This window comes from Stomoxys calcitrans, chromosome 4 (genome assembly GCF_963082655.1).
Source record: "Stomoxys calcitrans chromosome 4, idStoCalc2.1, whole genome shotgun sequence".
Lineage (NCBI taxonomy): Eukaryota > Metazoa > Arthropoda > Insecta > Diptera > Muscidae > Stomoxys > Stomoxys calcitrans.
Genome location: NC_081555.1, coordinates 120,842,366 through 120,865,053, shown reverse-complemented (window position 1 = coordinate 120,865,053; position 22,688 = coordinate 120,842,366).

Here is a 22,688-nt window from a genome sequence, read left to right as displayed (position 1 = left end):
TTAGCCCCGACATGTTGTGGACTCTTAAAACTAAAAAGTAGTCTCGAAAAAAATCTATGTTAGGAATTCCGTGCTACTTACAAAATCTTTAATTGTTTTTCATGCCACGACCCTAAATTGGTTCATGTCTGGTATTGTCCCCACCTAAGTGCCGTGGTGGTCTGGTATCTGTTAGACGCGAAAGCCGAGCAATGACATAGGAAATACTCCAACGTCTCATCATCTACACATGCCATCACTTGCTGCACCGATTTAACATAAGTGAGCTCATAGTCCTGTGTGTCCCGTTATGATTGCAAATTTTGCCCATGAACATTCCACTAAGAAACAAGGGCAAACTTCTCACATATCAATGAGTCCAGTCCGATTCAAGTTAAAGCTCAATGATAAAGGGCCTCCATTTTATAGCCGAGTCCGAACGGCGTGCCGCAGTGCGAAGCCTCTTTGGAGAGAAGCTTTACATGGCATAGTATCTCACAAATGTTTCCAGCATTTGGAGGGGAATACCGCCGCCGAATATTTTTTCTGATTGCCTCGCCAGGATTCGAACCCAGGCGTTCAGCGTCTTAGACGGACTTGCTTACCTTTGCGCTACAGTGGCCTCCCCCGTTATGATACCAATAACTATACTGACCTCCTTCTTACTTCCTTTCGGTAATAGCCTCGTTTTGTCACGATCTGGATCCCCCCTTAGGATCTTCGCCAACCTACCGAGCGTTTCGCTGTTCCACAGGGTTGCATGTGCATTCAACGCCCACTCCCTTAACTCGGACTGCGTCGACCCGAAAGGCTTCGGATTAACCAAGTACATTGACGGCAGTCTTCTGGCCTTTATCACCTAATCGTCCGCTCTTTCATTCCCCCTTACTCCGTTATGGCCTGGCACCCAAACGATGCGGATTTTGCCATCCTCAGTGATGGCGTTAATCTCCTTCTTGTACTGCAAGACTGTTCGTGACCTTACCGATCTGCTTGTTATTGCCCTTATGGTCATTTTACTATCCAATTCGACGTCCTCGCGTTAGAACCACACCACCTCACGCATTCATTGACCGCCCGGATCTCCGCATGTGGGACCATATTATGGTCTGGCAGTTTAAAACAGGTTTCAGTCCCTGTGTTATCAGTGCAGACTCCCAGGCCCACTCTGTCCTCTAGCTTTGATGCATCCGTGTAATAAGATCTTTCAGATGACAATACTAGGATCCCTTCAATCCAAGAGTGTGCCGCTGGCAGCAGTGCTTCGCACTGATGACACAAGGGCTGAGATCGGGTTTACACTGCCAGACCATAATACGGTTCACGTGCGGAGATCCGGGCGGTCAATGAATGCGTGAGATGGTGTGGTTGTAACGCGAGGACGTCGAGTGTGATAAGGTTCATCTCAGATATCCGATCGGAAACCTCTTCCCTTCCTTCCAGGTTTTCTATCGTCGCCTCGACTATACTGCGATGGTATGAGCTGCTCCCATCCTCAATCAATTCTCCCATTGCCTTAAGTCTCATAGTCGCAGTGGCTGCCTCACACCTAATCTGTATGTCAATGGGTCGGATATCTAGAATAGCCTTCAGTGCGCCAATGGGCGTAGTCGTCATCGCTCCGCCTATGCCAACACAACATATTCTCTGGACCTGTTGTATGTATAGATTGGATTTAGCGAAAATTTTATTGAAACTTTGTATATAGGGAAAATTTCATGGAAATGTGGTCCTTACTGAAAGTTTTATTAAAATTCGGTCTTTCATGGAAATTTTGTCTTTAAAGAAAATGGCAAAGAAAATTCATCTTCAGGAAAATTATGTGTGAAGGGAACACGTCATCGAGAAGTTTGTCTTCAGAGCTAATTGTTTAGAAATGTTTTCTGTTGAGACAATTTCATGTATATATGGTCTTCATGAGATTTTATCCTTAAAGAAAATTGTAATAGAAATATTGTGTTAATTGTGACTCAAAGGACTTTAGTTTTAATTTAATGCATAAATATTAAATTTCAAAAGTTATGAGGTCGTTCTGTTAGTTATTCACTTGATTTATGAACAACTTTTAAAATTTGCGTTGATTTATTTGTACAACTTTATGTTTTTTTTTCGTTTTTTGTATGCGGAATTGCATATCCGTTTTTTATCAGCTCGAAAAATAAAGTTAACTTATAGTCAACCATTTTAAAACCAAAATATTGCTGTCGATGTTGGATGGGGAGGGGGTATGCATTTGGTATGCGACAGTGTGCTGGTGAAAGTATGTTGACTTTTTGTGGCTTTTCGTAGGGATAGCCTCATTCATTTGTGAATGCAGTAGCCATATGCTGTATGTATGCATTCAAGTGATTTTGTGGTTGTATATACATAAATACATATGCATGTATATGCATATGCGTACATGTGTTTGTAAGTGGGTTTACACTTGTATTGCATACATGATAGTTTATCATAATACTGACGCAATTACTGATGCGACGGCCACCATAATATACTACGAACCTTACCACAATTCATTCACTCACTCATCCGATCCATTCATTCACTCACTCTCATTTCCTGCACAAATGCAAAAATCAGTGAACTCTGTGAATATCGTATGGTGAAAAAAAATCTAGTGTTTATGTGTGTGTGTATGTGTATAGTGGTGCTCCTGGAGTGCATAGAAGTATGTCCTTTGGCTTTCCCCATTCTATAGGCAAGGCTTTTATTGGGACTTTTTGCGTTTTTGTGCTCTTTAGCTTTTGTAGTTGCTTGTTGGCAAAATTTGTTGTTTGTTGTTTGTGATTTATTCAGCTTTTGGGAGAAATTATGGTTTTCATTATGACACTGTGTTTTCTTCTACGAGTGTAACTGTGTGTTAGTATTTCTTTTGTGATATAGGGACATGTGCATGCATGTATATAAATTCATATACAGCCGTTTTTCATTTTCTCACAACACATGCAAGTATGTACCTATGAGCGGGATTGCTGGAGTGTCAGTGTATGTTCGCGAGAGTTTATCACTCAGTTTATATCTCCACTTTATTGTTTCAATTTTCACAAAATTCCTATAATATCGCTTATTTATCTCTCACACTCTTTCTCTCTTCTCGCATATACATGCACACACACACACACATGCACAACACCTGGTTCTTGAATTATGTTCATAGAAACCAATCATTTACAACCTTTCTAGCAAAAATTATGGTTGTGCTATTGCGAAAGATGCACACTGGAGACCATAATTTTGATTTAAGGTTCTTCCAACTTTATTAAGAAAAAAATTAAAAATAGCAATGGTATGTGATATCAAGGGGATAGGGGGACTTTTCGCTCGGTATAGGTAAAAACATGGAGAACTATTTACATTAGGAAATCAATTGGGCCGTCAACGATTGTAAGCCAAAGAAAACTCTGGATGATATTGGGATGGCGTAGGTTTATTTATGGACAATGAGGGATGCACTCAATACCACACTCACGACATATACCAACCAGTCCAAAACGGACATGACCTCCTTATTTAAGGATCTTTGTCGAACTCAAAAAAAATATAACAAGTCATGTTAACAAGTTATGCAGCGCCTCACAGTGGGATAAATTTAAATTGGAATGGTTAGAAATATTTTGAATTGTGCGAAAAAAAGAGACCTTAAAAAATTACAAATAAATTCGATTTTTTTTACACAAAATCACCAAAATACCCTATTCGGCAAAATCAGCATTTTTAAACCCACCACCGAACGTGGGGGTTATTAATAAAAGTCACTGTGTCAAAACCCGGCGAAGTCGTCTAATAAATGCAACTTTTTGGGCTTATGACCCTTAATCGGCAGATCGATCTTAATGGCAGCTATATCAGAATAAGCTCCGATCTGATCCATATTTGAGTCGGATATTGGGACGCCTTATTAAAGCCACTATCTAAATTTCAGCGAAATCGAATAATAATTGCGGCTTTTATGGGCTTAGACCCTTAATCCGCAGATCGGTCTATATGGCATCTATGTCGAAATATTATCCAATCTGTACCATATTTAGGTGTGATGACGGTTTAAAACAACTCATTGTTTCTCATTTCATCAAAATCGGATAATAAATGCGCCTGTTAACGGCTTAAGACCCTAAACCGGTTTATGGCAGTTATATGTAAATATGGTCCGATATTGTCCATATTCGGTTTGAAATTGGGGCCCTAGTAAAACTTAATGTTTTAATTTTAGCGAAATCGTACAAAAAATGAGATTTTTACAGCCTTAAGACCATAAATCGCCAATTTGGTCTCTATGGCAGCTATATCCAAAAATTTATAGTCCGATTTGGCCCATTCAAGAACTTAACCTGCGTCAGCGAAATCGTACAAAAAATGCGGTTTTTATAGGGTTAAGACCCTAAGTCGCCAGATTAGTCTCTATGGCAGCTATATCCAAAAACGTATGGTCCGATTTTGCCCATTCAAGAACTTAACCTGCGTATAGATGAAACACAAATCTGTGCACAATTTCAACTCAATATCTCAATTTTTAAAAACTGTAGCGTGATTGCAACTGAACGCACGAACGGACAGACAAAAGGACGGACAGATACGCGGACATCGTTAAATCGTCTTTGAATTTTACGACGATCAGAAATATATAACTAACCAAAGATGAAACGCGTCCCATAGTGGTAGGTGTGTGTTGCAATTTGAAAAAAAAAATCTCCGATCATTGAGCTCGTCTCGAAAGAGGAACAAACAAAAAGTGTAAGATTTAATGATCTTCGCCCTAACAGGCGAAAAACTTGAAAATGAAAAAAGTTCGGCGGAGCCCGGCCAGGATTCGAACCTGGGCATACGGAGCAATAGCGACAGCCGTTGCCGTTGTCTAGCATTCGAACCTATCAATACAACTTACAACAGATGCCCAGAATCATGTGTACCACGGAAGTAGTGTTATTGTCGCAGGAAAAAAGTCTGTCATTACACAAAAACACATACATTGGGAAAAAGTAAAGCTAATAGACAAGGTTGTCGAGCGTGGTTAATGTGTAATTGTATCAGAGAGGAGTTTTCGCAACTTATCTGATTCTAAATAATACAACCTACCAACGCCCGGCCCTGGAAGTCATCACACCTAATATGGTTGAAAAGTCTTCTAACCAAAGACGAAATGCGTCCCATAGTGGTTGGTGTGTGTTGCAATCTCTGGCTTTCCTTTCCATTCGATTTGCAAAGAAAATCTCCGATCATTGAGCTCGTCTCAAACGGCATACTTCTTACTCGTTTTTTTTTTTCAATTTTCTCAGACATTTCGCCAGTATGGCCTCGTAAGCCAAGACACGCAGGGGGATAATATTTAGAACGACCGCCTCCACCTGAAGAAATTGACCTTCTCCAGCAAACCTGAGTAGTTCTGGCTCAATTTCGTTCCGGCAGATGCAGCCGGCTCAAGTCATACAGAGCAAGGATGGATGCCAACGAGCAGGATGTGTGTCCCGCTTTTGACCTGGGATCATACGACACAGGTCACCTGTTTAACTGCCATCTGTTAAACTGTCTGTCCATCCATCTGTCCGTCACGCTAACTTTTGGAGAAGTAAAACTTGGTGCTATTATTATAATCAGCTCATTGAGAGGCTGGAGAACTTCAGTGGGGCACAACACTCATACCTCAAAGGCAGTACGTTGGAGTCGGACGTTCACGAAGTGTACGGAAGGTTGAGACGTCTCACTGACAGAAGGAGTACACTATGGCTGCATTCTTGGATATTGCGGCGGCCTTTAATAACCTGGAGACAGGATCGCCGCAATGGAACGCCCGGGGATTTAGCCCATAATCGCACAGTGGACTAATAATATGCATTATGGCAGAATTATTAATGGGAACCTGGGAGATATTGTGATCAGAAGGCGGGAGACAAGAGGAATTCCCCAGATTCTCGCCGATTCTATGGAAGCTCGTGATAAATGAAATCCTGTTGGATCTCAACCGAGATGACACTTCGATAATCGCTTGTGCGTCGAGTTTCTGGTCCCAGGCAGGTTTCTATCGACGATCAGTGATATCGTTGAAGGGTCACCGACGAGATTGTCGCGATAGGCTACCAGAAATTGATTGAGGACCAAACCAAAGAAGACATAGCTGGGGCTCTTCACGTACACATACAAGCTACCGGAGCTCAGTATCCCATCCTTGGACGGGATTACCCTGCAGCTGTCAAAGGAGTTGAAGTACCTTCACATAGTCTTCGATTCGAAGCTGTTTTGGACGAAAAATAGCGATAAAACAAGCCCTAAAGTATGTGCACTTTTACTCCTGCAGAAGGATGACTTATTGGATGTAAACAGCCGTTGTTATACCTGTCCTGACCTTTAAAGCACTGGTATGGTGTAAGGGACGTGGAAAAGAGAACTCGTGCAAGGGAATTGCAGAACGTCCAGAAAATGGCCTGCGTCAGGGTCATAGGGGCACCGTTACCAGAAATGGATTGAGGACCAACCCAAGGAAGACGGAGCTGATGTTCTCCACGCGCAGATACAACAAACCGGATTTCACACTCCCGTCCTCGGACGGAGTCGACCTGCAGCTATCGAAGGAGCCGAAATACCTTGAAGCTGTCCTGCAAGAGAAATGGCAAGAAAAGAGGCTCTAAAGCATTGTGCGTTTTTTTCTCCTCTAGGTGGATGTTTGGAAGGAAGTGAGGCGTAACCCCCTAAGATGATTTATTGGATGTACACGGCCTTTGTGAGACCAGTACTGCTGTTTGGAGCACTGGTATGGTGTAAGGGCCGTGGAAAAGAGGACTCGTGCAAGGGAATTCGATAAAGTCCAGAATATGGCCTGCGTCAGGGTCTTAGGGTCACTAAGATCCGCACCGTTACCAGAAATGGATTGAGGACCAACCCAAGGAAGAAGAAGCTGCGTAACCCCCTAAGATGATTTACAGGATGTATACGACCATTGTGAGACCAGTACTGATCTCTGAAGCACTGGTTTGGTGGAGGGCCGAGGAAAAGAGGACTAGTACAAGAGAATTCGAGAAGGTCCAGAGACTGGCCTGCGTCGGGGTCACAGGGCACTGAGATCCGCACAGCAGGCAGATCTGGAAGCGTTGCTGGATATGCACCCCATAGGGCCTATAACTATATATGCGCCGGTCACAGTTTCATCATGTGTCCACTGATGCGGAGGGTAGATGGAAAAGGATCTCCGATTATCTGGTACCGTTACTGATTGGGATTAGGACATCCCAGCACGGGATAGCTGTGAGCACCACACAGGCTGGAACATTGAGGTCCGATCTGTTTGGTGTTCATTGCTGTCAGAAGACCCTTAGCTGCGAGCTAACGGGCACATTCACAGTTTGCGGATAGTGGATTGCTCCAAACGGAGTAGCTGCACCGGCACAAATACTGAGTGCCTATGATGCGCGATATGACAAGGCGAATTTTTAGCGCCTTTAAATAACCAATGGCCACCTTGTTCTCAAGGCGATCGGTCCCTTGGACCTGAACGAGCTAGTTCACCTAAAGGACCATCACTTCCACATGAAAAAGTGGCTACGACAAATAAATTTTGGTTTTTTCGGAATCTAAAAGATGATTTCCGAAATGTTGCGATAAAATTCAAATGCTTATTTAAAGAAATATCCAGTCAAAAACGACAAAGAGTCGGGATTGGTTAGTATGTTGTATGCATTTTACAGAGATTCTTTCGCAATTTCTGCGACATAAATACAACCTACCAACGCACTACCTTTGAAACCCTCACACCTAAAGATTTCTGATGAATTTAGAAATTAAAAGAATCATCTTTTAGCAACAGGAATGCATACTCACTAAAGTGTCGTTACAAAATCCACAAATGTTACCTGTAAGAGAAAATAAAAATATTAAAATTAAAGAAAAACATGAGAATATTTGATTTAAATAGGTGAAGTGGTTGTTAGTAGGTTACAAATTAAACTTAGGCTTTTTCAAATATCAGTCACCCAATGTATTGACTTCGGCCGTATTGTTAACTCTAAGGCCTTTAATATCATCCAAACTGCAATTTTTATATGTTTAAATTAATCTAATCGTCTAGCTCGAAACTACTAAATTTCCCATGAACATTCCATTATGAACCAGGGGAAACTTCTCTCATATCAATTAGGGCAGTCCGAATAATGTCTAAGCTCAATAATAAGAGGCCTTTTTTATTGCCAAGTCCAAACGGCATGCCGCATAGCGACACAGCTTGGTAGAGAAGTTTAAACTTGGTAGGATACCTCAGAAATGTAGCCAGCATTAGTAAGGGGAAAACCACTGCAGAAAAATTTTCTGATGTTAACGCTAGGATGTGAAACCAGGCGTTCGGCGGACATGCTAACCTCTGCGCCATGGTGGTCTTCCTAGCTCAAAACCACTTTTTTTATTTTCTGTAGTAATTCAGTCACCACTTACTGTATATCTCGATTGGATTTGTGCGAGTATGTATTTTATAGCATGTCTATTGTTTATTTTATGTATTGCAGTCATATCTTGCGACTCATAAATATGTTGAGGTTTTTTTTTTCCAAATGCGTGTATGTGTGTGTGTATGATTGCCGGCAGTTTTATATAGTATTTGACTCTGACGTTTTGCGGCAATCGCATTTGTTTACCATACGCCCCACTCCCTCTCTCTCTGTCATGTCGAAAACCAAAACAAAAATGACAAGCGAATGTATTTATTAGCTATAGATGAGTTATGACCCTGGCAACAATAGATCGGAATAGAAATTTCATATCGCAGGAAATGGAAATCGCGAAAAAAAATTTGCATAGACACAGCTTCCTTTTGAGAGGGAAAAAATATCGCCAAATGAAAAAAGAAAAGCGAAACTAAATTATCATGCTTTTGGCATTTTAAAGTTTTAACCATATATTTTGGGTGGTTGTTAGTTTGTAGCCTTTAAACTTTTAATTGAAGTGATTAAGGATGGCGCACCCATTTCTCTTCCACACAAGTGGCACGATAGTGTTGCCAACTGTCATATTAAATTGGGAGATCTTTTTTTTTAATATTCGTTGGAATTGAAAATTTTTGAGAAATCTAAATCAAACATCGAAATTTGCTAAAAAAAATCTATGTTTCCTATGAAAACCGTTATTTTCTATGAAAACCGAATATATTTATGTAATTTTTTGAAAAAACATAAATTTTGTAAATTTCTCTATGAAAATCTATATCTTCTAAAAAAAATTAAAATTTTGAAAAAACTATGGAAAAATCGATATCAGAGAAAATCTAAATATACTTAGAAAATCGGTAATTTCAATGAAAAAAAATGTATGAAAATAAAATTGATCATTCAATTTTTCTATGAAAGTTGAAATTTTGCATCAAAATCAAATTTGGTTATGAAAAAAATTTAACGACAACTAAAACAAGTTTCAAGTTTAAGCTCAATGATAATGGGCCACCTTTTATTGCCGAGTACCAACGCCGTGCCGCAGTGCGACACCTATTGGGAGAGAAGTTTCACATGGCATAGTACCTCACAAATGTTGCCAGCATTAGGAGGGGAAAACCACCCCTGAAAATTTTTTCTGATGGTCTCGCCAGGAATCGAACCCAGGCGTTCAGTGTCATAAACGGACATGCTAACCTCTGCGCTATGGTGGCCTCCGACAATTAAAAGGCAAATCGAAAAAAAAACCAAGATGTTCTTTGAAAATCGATATTTTCTAATAAAATGGAAATCTTTTAGGAAGATCTAAACATTTTAGGAAAATCAAAATTTCTTAGAAAACCAAATATTTTTAGAAAATAGGAATTTTCTCAGACAATCGAAAAATTTAAGAATTTCTACATTTAGAGGATCTTTACCCGACATCTCTTTGTAGGCAAACTGAGGATAATGACAAGAATTGCCTACTACATGGGTTAAAGAAGTAAAATTAGGAGATGGGTTTATATGGGTATAGCTCCCATACAAAATTTTAGGCAAATCGAATTAAAATTGAGCCGTCTTGAAGCTTAAGATGTCAAAATCCCGTCTGGAGGCTCAATATGTCAAAATCCCAGCTATATCAGATTATGAAGTTATTTTGACCTTACTTAGCACACTTGTTGCAAATGTTGTCGGATAAGAGTTGCGCCGTCTAGAGACTCAAGATTTTAAAATCCCAGATCGGTTTACATGGCAGCCATATCAAGTTATGTACCGAATTTGACCTGATTTTGTACAGTTGATGAAAAACATAACAAAACACTTCATACAAAATTTTAGCAAAATCGGGTAAAATTGCGTCGTCTGAGGATCAGGAGTCAAGATGCAAGATCGGGTTATAAGGCGGCTATAAACATCAAGTCATAACAAAACACCTCATACTAAATTTAAGCCAAATCGGATAAGATTGCGTCGCCTAGAGGCTCAAGAAGTCAAGATCGGTTTATATGGCAGCTATATCAAAACATTGACCGATATAACCCATTTGCAATCCCAACCGACCTACACTGACAAGAAGTACTTGTGCAAAATTCGAAGCAGCTGGCTTTACTCCATCGAAAGTTAGCGTGCTTTTCACAGACAGACGGACGGACATGGCTAGATGGATTTTAAATGCCATGGCGATCAAGAAAATATGTACTTTATAGGTTTTTAGAGCAATATTTCGATGTGGTACAAAAGGAATGACGATGTTAGTATACGTCCATCCTATGGTGCAGGGCATAATAAAAGTGTTCTGCTTTGTTTGTTTGTTTCAAGTAGACTCAAAAATGTCTCAACCGATTTTCATGAAATTTTCACAGAAGGTAGAGTTATGGCTTCCCGGTGAAAAATAGGATACTTGAAAAATAGGACCTCGAAGGATGAGGACACTTCCCCCAACCCCTATTTTTAAAATCACCAGATCTTAGAGATGTGTGCATCAATTCAAGCGAAATTTTGTATGCCCTCTTAAGGTAAACCAAAAACACAAAATTGGTATACAACTTTGGGGTTAAATAATCGTTGGGCACGACCTACCCCAAAACGCTCTCAAGCAGACTTGTTTACCAATTGGGCATCAAATAAAAGGTATTTAGAAGTATAGTACGAACTCGATATACAAATTTTGCCCCAAGTGTCAGAGGCCCGCTCCACCCCTACAAACCGCCCAGAAATTACATGTTTACCGATTGGGGTAATGTGGGTATCAAATGAAAGGTAATCGGAGAAGAATACGAAACTTATATGAAAATGTGAAGCAAGTTCCAAGGGGACCGCTCCATACCGAAAACCATCATGAAACAAAAATTATGTGCTTCAATCGAAATTCCTTCGATTATTGAAATTTATTCGCTAATCGAAATTTTCTACGAAAATTTTTTTAAAGTCCAAATTTTCCTTGATAATCGAAATTATTTAAGAAAATCGAAATTCTTTAAGAAAGTCGGAATTCTTAAAAAAATCTAAATTCTCAAAGAAGACCGAAAATTTTTAAAGAAATCGAAATTTTTAAAAATACATAAAAATTTTCGTTGAGTATTGAAATTTTTTTATGAAAATTGAAATTTTAAATGCAAATCGAAATTTTACCTAATTTGTTTCTTTTGTAATTTGTTTCTATAAAAATGAAAATGGTCTATGAAAATTGATTTTTTTTTTAATACAAATCGAGATTTCCTACAAAAGAAAATTTTCTATGAAAATCCAAATTTTCTAAGAAAATGTTCTATGAATATTGAAATGGTAAATCCAAATTTTGTATGGATTCAAATTTTGTATGAAAATCGATTTTTTTTATAAAAATCTATATTTTCTGTGAAAATCTAAATGTTCTATGAAATTTATTTACTATGAAAATTGAATTTTCCTTGAAAATCTAAATTTTTAATGAAAATCGATATATCCATCGATTTTTCATAGCAATTCAAATTTTCTATGAAAAATCGAAACTTTCTAAAAAACTCGAAATCTTCTTGAAAATCCAAATTCTATACAAAAGCTAAATTTTCTACGAAAATTTAAATTTTCTGGAAAATCGAAATTTCCTAGAAAATTTATATTTTTTATGACAATCGAAATTTTCTATGCAAATCGAAATTGTCGATGAAAATCGAAATTTCCTAGGAAATTTAAATTTTCAATGAGAATCGAAATTGCCTATGAAAATCGAAATTGTTGATGAAAATCGAAATTTTCTATGAAAATCTAAACTTTCTATGAAAATCGAAATTTTTTATGAAAATCGAAATCTATGAAAATCTAAATTTTCTGTGAAAATCCTAATTTTCTATTAAAATCAAAATTTTCCATGAAAATTTTTATGAAAATCGAAATTTCTTTTATGAAAATCGAAGTTTTTTTATGAAAATCGTAATTTTCTTTGAAAATCGAAATTTTCTATGAAAATCGAAGTTTTTATGAAAATCGAAATTTTCTATATAAATCGAAATTTGCAATTAGAATCGAAATTTTCGATAAGAATCGACATTTTCTATTGAAATCGAAATTTTCGATAAAAATCGAAATTTTCTATTAAAATCGAAATTTTCTGTAGAAATCGAAATTTTCTATAAAAATCGAAATTTCTACGAAAATCGAAATTTTCTTTAAAAATCTAAATTTCTATGAAAATCCAAATTTTCGATGAAAATCGAAATTTGTATGAAAATCTAAATTTTCTATGAAAATCTAAATTTTCTATGAAAATCTAAATTTTCGATGAAAATCTAAATTTTCTATGAAAATCGAAATTTTCCATGAAAATCGAAATTTTCTATGAAAATCGAAATTTTCCATGAAAATCGAAATGTTCTATGAAAATTGAAATTTTCTATGAAAATCAAAACATTCTACGAAAATTGATCGAAATTTTCTACGAAAATCGAAAGATTCTACAAAAGTCGAAATTTTCTATGAAAATCAAAACTTTTTATGAAAATCTAAATTTTCTCGTGATTTTTCGAACATAACCCTGCTCGAGATCATTTTAGTTCAACGCTTTCAAGGAACTTATGAAGAGTTAGGCTAGTGTGTGCTTATAAAGAGTTCAGGAAATATGCAAGCTTTTCGCGAAACTCTATAAAGCTTGACATTTTTATAAAACAAAAATATCTATAAAAATCAATTTTTTTTATGAAAATCGAAATGTTTTATGAAAATCCAAATTTTTTATTAAAATCGAAATTTTCCTAACAATCGACATATTCTTAGAAAATCGATCATTTTCAGAAAATCGAAATTTTCAAAAAATCGAAATTTTCCAAAAAGTTTTAATTTTTCTAGGAAAATCGAAATTTTCAGAGCAAATTGAGATTTTCCATAAATATTGGAATTTTTTCCGAGAATATAATTTTTTTCTATTTTCCATACGATTTTGATCTTTTGAGGGTTTTTCATGTTGGCAACACTAATGTGATGGCATTTCTGTGCTAACCAAAAAATGCCATTTACCTTTAAAATTAAGGCCAATTTATCCAGTCATTTAAATCAAGCCGACAATGTAGGTCATCACCACAAAGGTACAATTGCCGTTCTAGGTATGCAAGGATATACCTATACGATGTATCTCCAATACATGGACACAATCACCATTACATATTTGCTGTATATGACCAATATATGCAATATGTATGCGCATACAAGGATATGTAAGAATCCATGAGCCTTAAATACCTCTGTGTATGGTAGCTTTTGGCTTGTTTGAATATATGCACCATCATTTTCCTATATTTTGCTGATTGAGTGAGTCTATGTATGTTTGTGAGTTTGTGTGTGTGTATGTAACTTTGTCGGTGTTGGTTTTGTCTGCCTATATTGATACCTTGGCTCCATTTTCATTTACCAAAATATGTACTCCACCAAGTGTGAGGGAATGTGGCTATGTGTGCGTGTGTGTGTGTAGAAGTATCTTTCTTAGGGAGGGGGTCATGCTAAGGTATATACAAAACTGTGGAAAAAGTGCATATTTTCGGTGTTACTAGGACACTATGACAGCAGTGTGCAGACATAAATTAAAAAAGTACATGAAAATGCAGTAGTTTTATTTTCTTTACCTCCGTTTCATGTCTTCTTCTCTGAGCACCTTTGAAACATGGAATAATAACGAACTTCGTTGGTATGGTGGAGAATTAAAATAATCGTTGTAGTGTCTTCAAGTACAAGTTGTTTGAAGTTTTCCTTGTTTTTTCATTTGAAAATATAGTAAATGGATGAGGTGATTGAAAGTTTGAATTTTTTACCAGAATTTGAAATGGTAGTTGTAAACTTTTTATTTTCAAAGAAGTTGTCATTATTCATAGTAGTAGGAAGAGAATTTGAGATTCATAAAATATTTCATAAAAAATTGATTCTCATGTATATTTATTCTTTAAGAAGTATTTCGATATTTACACAGAACTTCACCGAAATTAAAAACTATTTCCCATTCAAAATAACATGTGTTTTATATATCTGCGGCCTTCTGACATTTCACTTAAAGTTTCCACTATTCAGCCACCTGTTGAAAACCTGTAAAAGTCCATAATTGCTTTGAAATCACAAATTTTTTCATTGAAAGCATCTCCGTGCCAACTACATTGGGAAACCTTCTCGATAAACCAGTCGCAGTTCCTCAGAATACACACCATAGCCCATACTTTTCTTACTTTATTTGGCTATTACAGAATGGAGAAAGCATTCCAAGCGCTTCGATCTTCTGCGCTCATTCTAAAATCTCTAACACCAAGCTTCGAGATGTTTCCCAGCATTGGATCTTTCTATCGGGCGTTTGGTCTTCCCGGTTTGCGTGTACCACCGTGTTTGCCTTCTTTGCTGGAGCCTCCTCATCCATTCTGACAACATGACCTAGCCAATGCCAACGTTGTATTTTGATAAATGTAACTATGCTACCATCGTTATACAGCTCGTGGTTCATACGATGCCTATATTCTCCATTAACCCAAACTGGTTCATATATTTTACGAAGAATCTTTCTCTCAAATACTCCAAGCACTGCCTCATCTGCTTTTACAAGTACCCATGCTTCAGAACCATATAACAACATGGGTAGTATCAATGTCTTGTATAGTGAAATCTTCGTCTGTCGAGAGGTGGCCTTGTTTCTAAACAGCTTACTTAATTCAAAGTAGCATCTGTTTGCCAGTATTTTTCTTCGCTTTTTCTCAAAACTGGTGTCATTATTTTGGGTGTTACGGCGGTGCCGAGGTAGATAAAGTAACTGACTGTCTCAAAGTTGTGGTTCCCAACTTTCTCCATTTTCTTTATCTGCTCGGTTGTGCAAGGCATTTTGGGAGCTGAAACCATCCATTCGTCTTGTCTTCATTTACAGCCAGACCCATTTTCATTGACTCTCTTTCGATTCTTTCAAAGGCTGCAGTTACTACTTCACCGTAGCGCAGAGGCCACCGTAGCGCAGAGATTAGCATGTCCGCCTATGACGCTGAGCGCCTGGGTTCGAATCCTGGCGAGACCATCAGTGAAATTTTTCAGCGGTGGTTTTCTCCTCCTAATGCTGGCAACATTTGTGAGGTACTATGCCATGTAAAACTGGTCTCCAAAGAGGTGTCGCACTGCGGCACGCCGTTCGGACTCGGCTAAAAAAAGGAGGCCCCTTATCATTGAGCTTAATCTTGAATCGGACTGCACTCATTGATATGTGAGAAGTTTGCCCCTGTTCCTTAGAGGAATGTTCATGGGCAAAATTTGCAATTTTTCATTCCGTCTTGTCTCCTTTCTTGTGTGCGGGACATAATATGCTGAGGTTCCAATCATCGGGTATGCGTTCTTCTAGCCAGATTGCGCAGATAAGCGGATGCATTCGCCTAATCAGGGTGTCGCCTCCGGTCGTAAATAGTTTAGCGAGTAACCCGTCGACTCCTGCTGCCTTGTTGTTCTACAGTCGGCACACTGCTACTTGGACCTCATTCTGACTAGGAGGTAAACATTCTATACCAGCATCATTGATTAGTTCTGCGGTATCCTCTTCGCCGCCAACGTCGTACATAGGCAGTTGGGTAAAATGTTGTTTCCAAATCCTCAGCATGCTATCTGCGTCACTTACCAGATTTCCTTGCCTGCACCAAAGCCATCGGTTTGATGTTTAATTCTTTGGTAGAATTTCCGAACTTCATTCTGACTCCTGTACATCTCAATTCCGTCTTTCCATCAGCTTTTTCTTTCTGCAGAATAGACGTTTCTCCTCCTTCCTTTTTTTCCGATACCTCTCCTTCATCTGGCTGGTGTTGCTGCTGATTACAGCGTTGCTCCATATGCCGCATTCTTGATTTCAGTAGCATCTCGACACTTTTGGTCGTACCATGGGTTTTTAGGAAGGCTTCCGGTACCCAAGTACGGATTTCGCTGCATTTTCCATGGGGTGGGCATTATATCATCGGAATAAGGAGTGTTTTATCAAGCAGTTGGGTCAGTCGAGTGGAGTATGCCGTAGTCATCTGTTATGTTTGCAGTTTTTTAATGTCATATCGTACTTTTCTCGCCATGTTCACAGCATAGCCAATGTTCCAACGAATTAAGGATTACACAGTGCCCGAAGTCGCTGCTATATTACGGAGAAAACTCTTATCCTATGCTATATTACGGAGAAAACTCTTATCCTCAATTAAGCTAGTTTAAATATTCAGAGACATTAGGTGTAGCATTAAATTTAGTGCAACATGTGCAGTTGGTGTTGTCCTCAAGTTGGCTGTGATATACGAAAAAACCATTCTTTGAACGGTGGGTGGATTTTTAGGGAGCTGTCCACCCCATCACAAAACCTCATAGCATTATAGGTCAGACAATTGTAGCTGGTAGATGACACACAGTTTAAACCTTCAGCGCAAAAGGCTTCTATATAACCAACTAGATCGTGACCAGCTTCCACTTTCTTTCTAGGTTTACAAGGTATGCAAATGCAAATTTGTCCATGAACTTTCCATTGAGGAACAGGGACAAACTTCCCACATACCACTGAGTGCTGTCCGTTTCAAGTTTTAGCTCAATGGTAAGGGACTCACCTTTTTATAGCCGAGCCCGAACAGCGTGCCGCAGTGCGACACCTCTTTGTGGAGAAGTTATTACATGGCTGCCATAGCCAATGGTACAGTACCTCACAAATGTCGTCGGCATTAGGAGGGGATAACCACCGCTGAAAAAGTTTTTTTATGATGGTCTCGCCAGGATTCGAACTCAGTCGTTCAGCGTCATAGGCGAAAATGCTAACCTCTGCGCTGCGGTGACCTCCAGGTTTACAAGATATAGCTCTGTAAAATGTTAGCCGAAAAGTATCCTACTCCACCTACCATCTGTTTAGCGATGGGACCACGTAGGCAGCTTTTTGCACAACGCTAATAGTTTTCAGGGAAGCTGTTATAATCCAAGACTTCCCAGTTACTGATAATCACTGACACTAAGGTAACTAGAAGAAAGAACAAGTAAAAAGGCGTCAATTTCGGCCGGGCCGAACTTTGGATACCCACCACTTCGGTTATATAAATATATAAACCACCTTTCGTCAAAATCAGCTGAAAAAATCATACCTTACGCCCCATAGCAGCTAAATCGAAATATGTTCCGATTTGGATCAAATACTTATAAGTACAAGTCATTGTGTAATTGTGTATAACAAAATATTGGTCTTTTAATTAGCTATATCAAAAAATAAAATGATCTGAACCATATACGACACGGGTGTCGGAAAGCCTAACATAAGTCACTGTGTCAAATTTCAGTGAAATCGGATTATAAATGCGCCTCAGATGGAGCCAAGACTTTAAATCGAGATATCAGTCTATATGGCAGCTACATTCAATCCTGGACCAATCTAGGCCAAGTTTCAGGAAAATGTCGAAGAGCCCAACACAACTCATTGTCCCAAATTTCGGCGAAAGCGGACAATAAATGCACTTCTTATAGATCGTTCTATATGGCAGCTATAGCCAAATCTGGATCGATCTGTGCCACCTACCATCTGTTTAACAAAGGGACCACTTTTGCGGTGTTTTACACAAAACTAATGTTATTGTTTTCAGGGAATCTGTTGTTATTCCATCTAAAAAATGGAAATTTGTATTATTTTTAATTTTGTATTATTTTCGCACCATTCCTTGCATAAAGAAATCAGCCGAGAAGTGCGCCCTCTAGAGGCTCATGAAGAGCAATAGGGAGTTCCTTTTATATGTCATAGAAAACGTAATCGTGCAAAATATCAGCCAAATCACATAAGAATTGCTATCTTTAGAAGCTCAAGAAATATAATCGGGAGTTCGGTTTATATGGGAGCTGTATCAAAAAATAGACCGATATGGCCCATTAACATTCACAACCGACCAACACTCCTTCAAAAGTTAACGTGCTTTTCACAGATAGACAGACGAACGGACGGACCAACGGACAGACATGGCAAGATCGCCTTAAAATTTCATGGCGATCAAGAATATATATGTGTCACAAACGGAATGACCAAGTTAATATATCCCCATACTATGGTGGTGGGTATAAAAAATCATAAACAATTTCGACATAATTTCATTTTTATTTTCAACTTTTATCTAAATTCCTTTAAATGGTCGCTCAAATATTACGTTGGACCACAACAAGCGAACATTTAAGAATCAAACAATTGCATTCCATTAAAATTGGTTGCTCAAATGTTTGCCAACGGCTTCGCGTACATATCATTCATGCCAAAACGTTCAACTGTGGCCAATTTAAACATTGCTCGCTTGAGGCCTGGTCCATATATTCGCTGCAAATGCATGCATGCATGCACTTTTTTTTTGTTTGTTTGCAGTAACATTTCTGACACTCTTCAAAATTGCAGTTTTTCTTCTTCTTCGTAATGTTGCACACTGTCAGGCATGAGCATGAGTTCAGTTTTACCATTATTGGCTGCAATCCACAAAATTGCATTTACTGTTTGTGGCATCGTGATGATAGAATCGTGCAACCAAAAGTAAGCCAAAATGAATAGGCGGTTTTCATATCGATACTCATATAGACAGACACACACACACACACATACATACTAAACTATGCAAACCAGTATATGGAAAATGAAAGGATAAAATATGAGATGGGGTAAATTTTTAATCGATAATGATATTTTCCCAAAAAATCATGGATATAGATACCCTTACTGGTGGTATCTTTATCTCCAACTCTGAACCGATTTTGACGAAATTCAGCAAACTTCGAAATTCAGCAAAAAGTTTGAAAATTGTGGTCACTACATCCTTATATGTGAACATCGTGCAGTATTCATGTATAGAAGCAATATCTAAATCTCGAACGGAAAAGACGAACAGACGATAATAGCCAAGAATTTTTCAGCCATTTCGTATGGACGTAGAAGATAAATTAGTAGTAGACGGACTAAGTCGCTACAGCCAGAAAGCATGATTTTGATTTTGGACCTATGGTCCGTGGGCAAAATTTCATACAACCTGTCCTATATTTCGATTTTGATAATTGCTTAGTGGGGTTCGTTTGGTCACCATAAATTGATCCACCTTAATAATTATATAATTCCCACATACCCATATAAGTGAATATATATTAAAAAAACCATAAAAAATTGATATCAGGAAAAAAATAAATAAATAGAGATCAAACTTAAAGTATATAAAGGGTGATTTTTTTGAGGTTAGGATTTTCATGCATTAGTATTTGACAGATCACGTGGGATTTCAGACATGGTGTCAAAGAGAAAGATGCTCAGTATGCTTTGACATTTCATCATGAATAGACTTACTAACGAGCAACGCTTGCAAATCATTGAATTTTATTACCAAAATCAGTGTTCGGTTCGAAATGTGTTCATTCACCGTAACGTTGCGTCCAACAGCATCTTTGAAAAAATACGGTCCAATGATTCCACCAGCGTACAAACCACACCAAACAGTGCATTTTTCGGGATGCATGGGCAGTTCTTGAACGGCTTCTGGTTGCTCTTCACTCCAAATGCGGCAATTTTGCTTATTTACGTAGCCATTCAACCAGAAATGAGCCTCATCGCTGAACAAAATTTGTCAAAATTTGAACACATTTCGAACCGAACACTGATTTTGGTAATAAAATTCAATGATTTGCAAGCGTTGCTCGTTAGTAAGTCTATTCATGATGAAATGTCAAAGCATACTGAGCATCTTTCTCTTTGACACCATGTCTGAAATCCCACGTGATCTGTCAAATACTAATGCATGAAAATCCTAACCTCAAAAAAATCACCCTTTACAAAATCAATGAAGTTCTTTTGTGGGTGGAGCGGCCCACTGCTAGTTCACCCCAAATGTAGATATCACATTCGTATCCCACTCCAAATTATCTTTCATTTCATCGTCATATTGCAAATGTCGAAAAATATTTCGGTTTGGGTTTTTTTTTGGTGGTATAGTCTCCACAAACTCCCAGTTTACTGCACATTTATGAATCAGATATACAACCGATATACAGGAATATCGGTTACAATAAGAATCAAAATAATAATTCGCCTCAATTGTCTCTCCCATCTCCGAGATCTGAAATTTTGGAAAATTAATTTAAAGGGGGGAGTTGCACTGCGATTGCAAAAGTTGGAACGACACCGACATCGGCCTCAAAGATGGTACAGTCAGTCGTCACTCAGCTTCAACGACTTGACGATATGAAGAATATCAGTTTGGATCCCCAAACCGGTTCTGTCTGCTTTTTTGAGCCATCAGTCAAAACCAAAGTCCCATTGTTCTCTAACAAACCATCCACCAGCAAATCTTCCCTGATATAAACGTGTGTGCTGAAGATTCTATCGTGACTCTTCCGACCAGATTTCCCTATAATATCCTCATTTACATAAGAGTCGTTGAGGATATTCCCAGTCCCAAAAAAGAACGCAGTGGACAAGTAGAATGGACAGGACACCATAAACGACATATAAACTTTTTTACCAAGTGTCTTGGGGGCTGACCCACAGCCAAAACACTCCAAAGGGATATATAAAATGAATAGAACATTAATGGGGCGCAAATAAAAACCGTTTATCAGTAGATAAGTGAAAAAGCATGGGAAATTTTGGTTTCCATTTTCCAAAATATTGTTAAGCTTAGGTAAGGTTTAAGTGGCAGGCTGCAAACAAACTAGTTCCTAGTTCCTACTGTTGAACTATCCATATCTCTTTAAAAACCCCAAAAACTTGCGAATGTTCCCATGCTAGCGTATGAGACGAATAAGACAAGTCCTCAAAGAAATGGGAACCTAAAGTGTAACACACTGTCAGCCTGACTGCCAATCACATACAGCAAATGTTCTATAGTCTCTTCTTCCTCGAAGTCCTATCGTCTTCTGCAGAAGTAGTTCTTTGTTACCTTCAGTCTGTCGGCATGTTTTCCGATCAGACATTGAACTGCCATAACGGACACAGTGAGTGAAACGTATGTTCTTGCCAGCGACAGTAAAGCCACATAATTTTGAAATGTTTACAACCCATCCTTTTGACCATCTATCATACGGTGACCTTCGGCCCACAGATTCCAGTTCCCCTAGAATGTGTACGGTAGTTCCTAGTCTCGCAAGCTCGTCTGCTCTAAAATTCCCTGGGATTATTCTGTGGCCTTGGCTCCCAGAAAAGATGAATTTTGAACTGTTCCGCCATCTTGTTGAGAGATCTTTCGAGGTCGGTTTTTGAATTCACATATATTGAATGGCTGCCAGGCTGTCGGTGAAGATATTTAGACCAATTTTCGTTATGACATTACATCCTAACCACTCCACCACTTCTTTAATTGCAAGAATCTCCGCTTGATATACACTGCAGTGGTCGGGCAACCTTCTCAATATAGCCAGTCCTAATTCTTAAGACTACACCCCAAAGCCCACTTGCCTGTCGGCGGCTCAGGCAATGTGTAATCCATACTGACCCTCATGACCAAAGAGAAAGCTCCCTTAGCCCCATTGCAGTGTTAGCAGTATTTTGATACAACTCAATGCATTAGATGCTGTCGTCCTCAGTGCGGCTGTGATGTACAAAAAAGCCATCCTTTGCATTTATATAGCATTATAGGTCTGACAAGTATATATCCAGTGCATGACTCGCGGTTTAAACCTCCAAATTTTGGCCAAATAGCTCTTTTGCAGGTGTATAGGGCAAGAGTTGCTTTTCTTACCCTTGACAAAATGTTGGATTTAAATTTTAATTTCCTGTCCAGCGAGACACCCAGGTATTACGCGTTTACAGCAAATGGACAATTCTTTCCTCCAAAGGGGAGAGGTTCCACTTTAGGTAACTTGTTTCTCCTGCTGAAAAGAATCACTTCTGTCTTACACTGATTTACGGCTAGACTACTTGCGGTAGCCAACTACGCTGTCCCACGTAGAGCTTACTGACGTATACCTCTAAGAGTGCTGGGAAACTAACCTAACTGCAATAGGCACGTCATCAACAAACGCGACCGCTTTTACATCTTCTTATACCCTGCACCATAGGGGTAAAGTAAGTTTCTAACACCTTGAAATATTCGTCTAAGACCCCATAAAGTATCCCTAAGGGAAATGATTACACATTTCCCAAATATGCCGATCATAAACTGGAGAATTGGGAATGAAAAATTTCAATAGTCATAACTTATGATTCTTTTATTTTTAAAAAGTAGCTAAATTATTGTTAAAAATTGATTAACCGTTAAATATATTGGCTTACTAATGTTATCTCCCTTAAAAATACTTGCAAAGTATACTCATCCTTTTCGAACTGTCCCATGACCTATTCTATGGTGTTAGAATGGTGGCAATTCGTCACCTCGAGCGACAAAACCT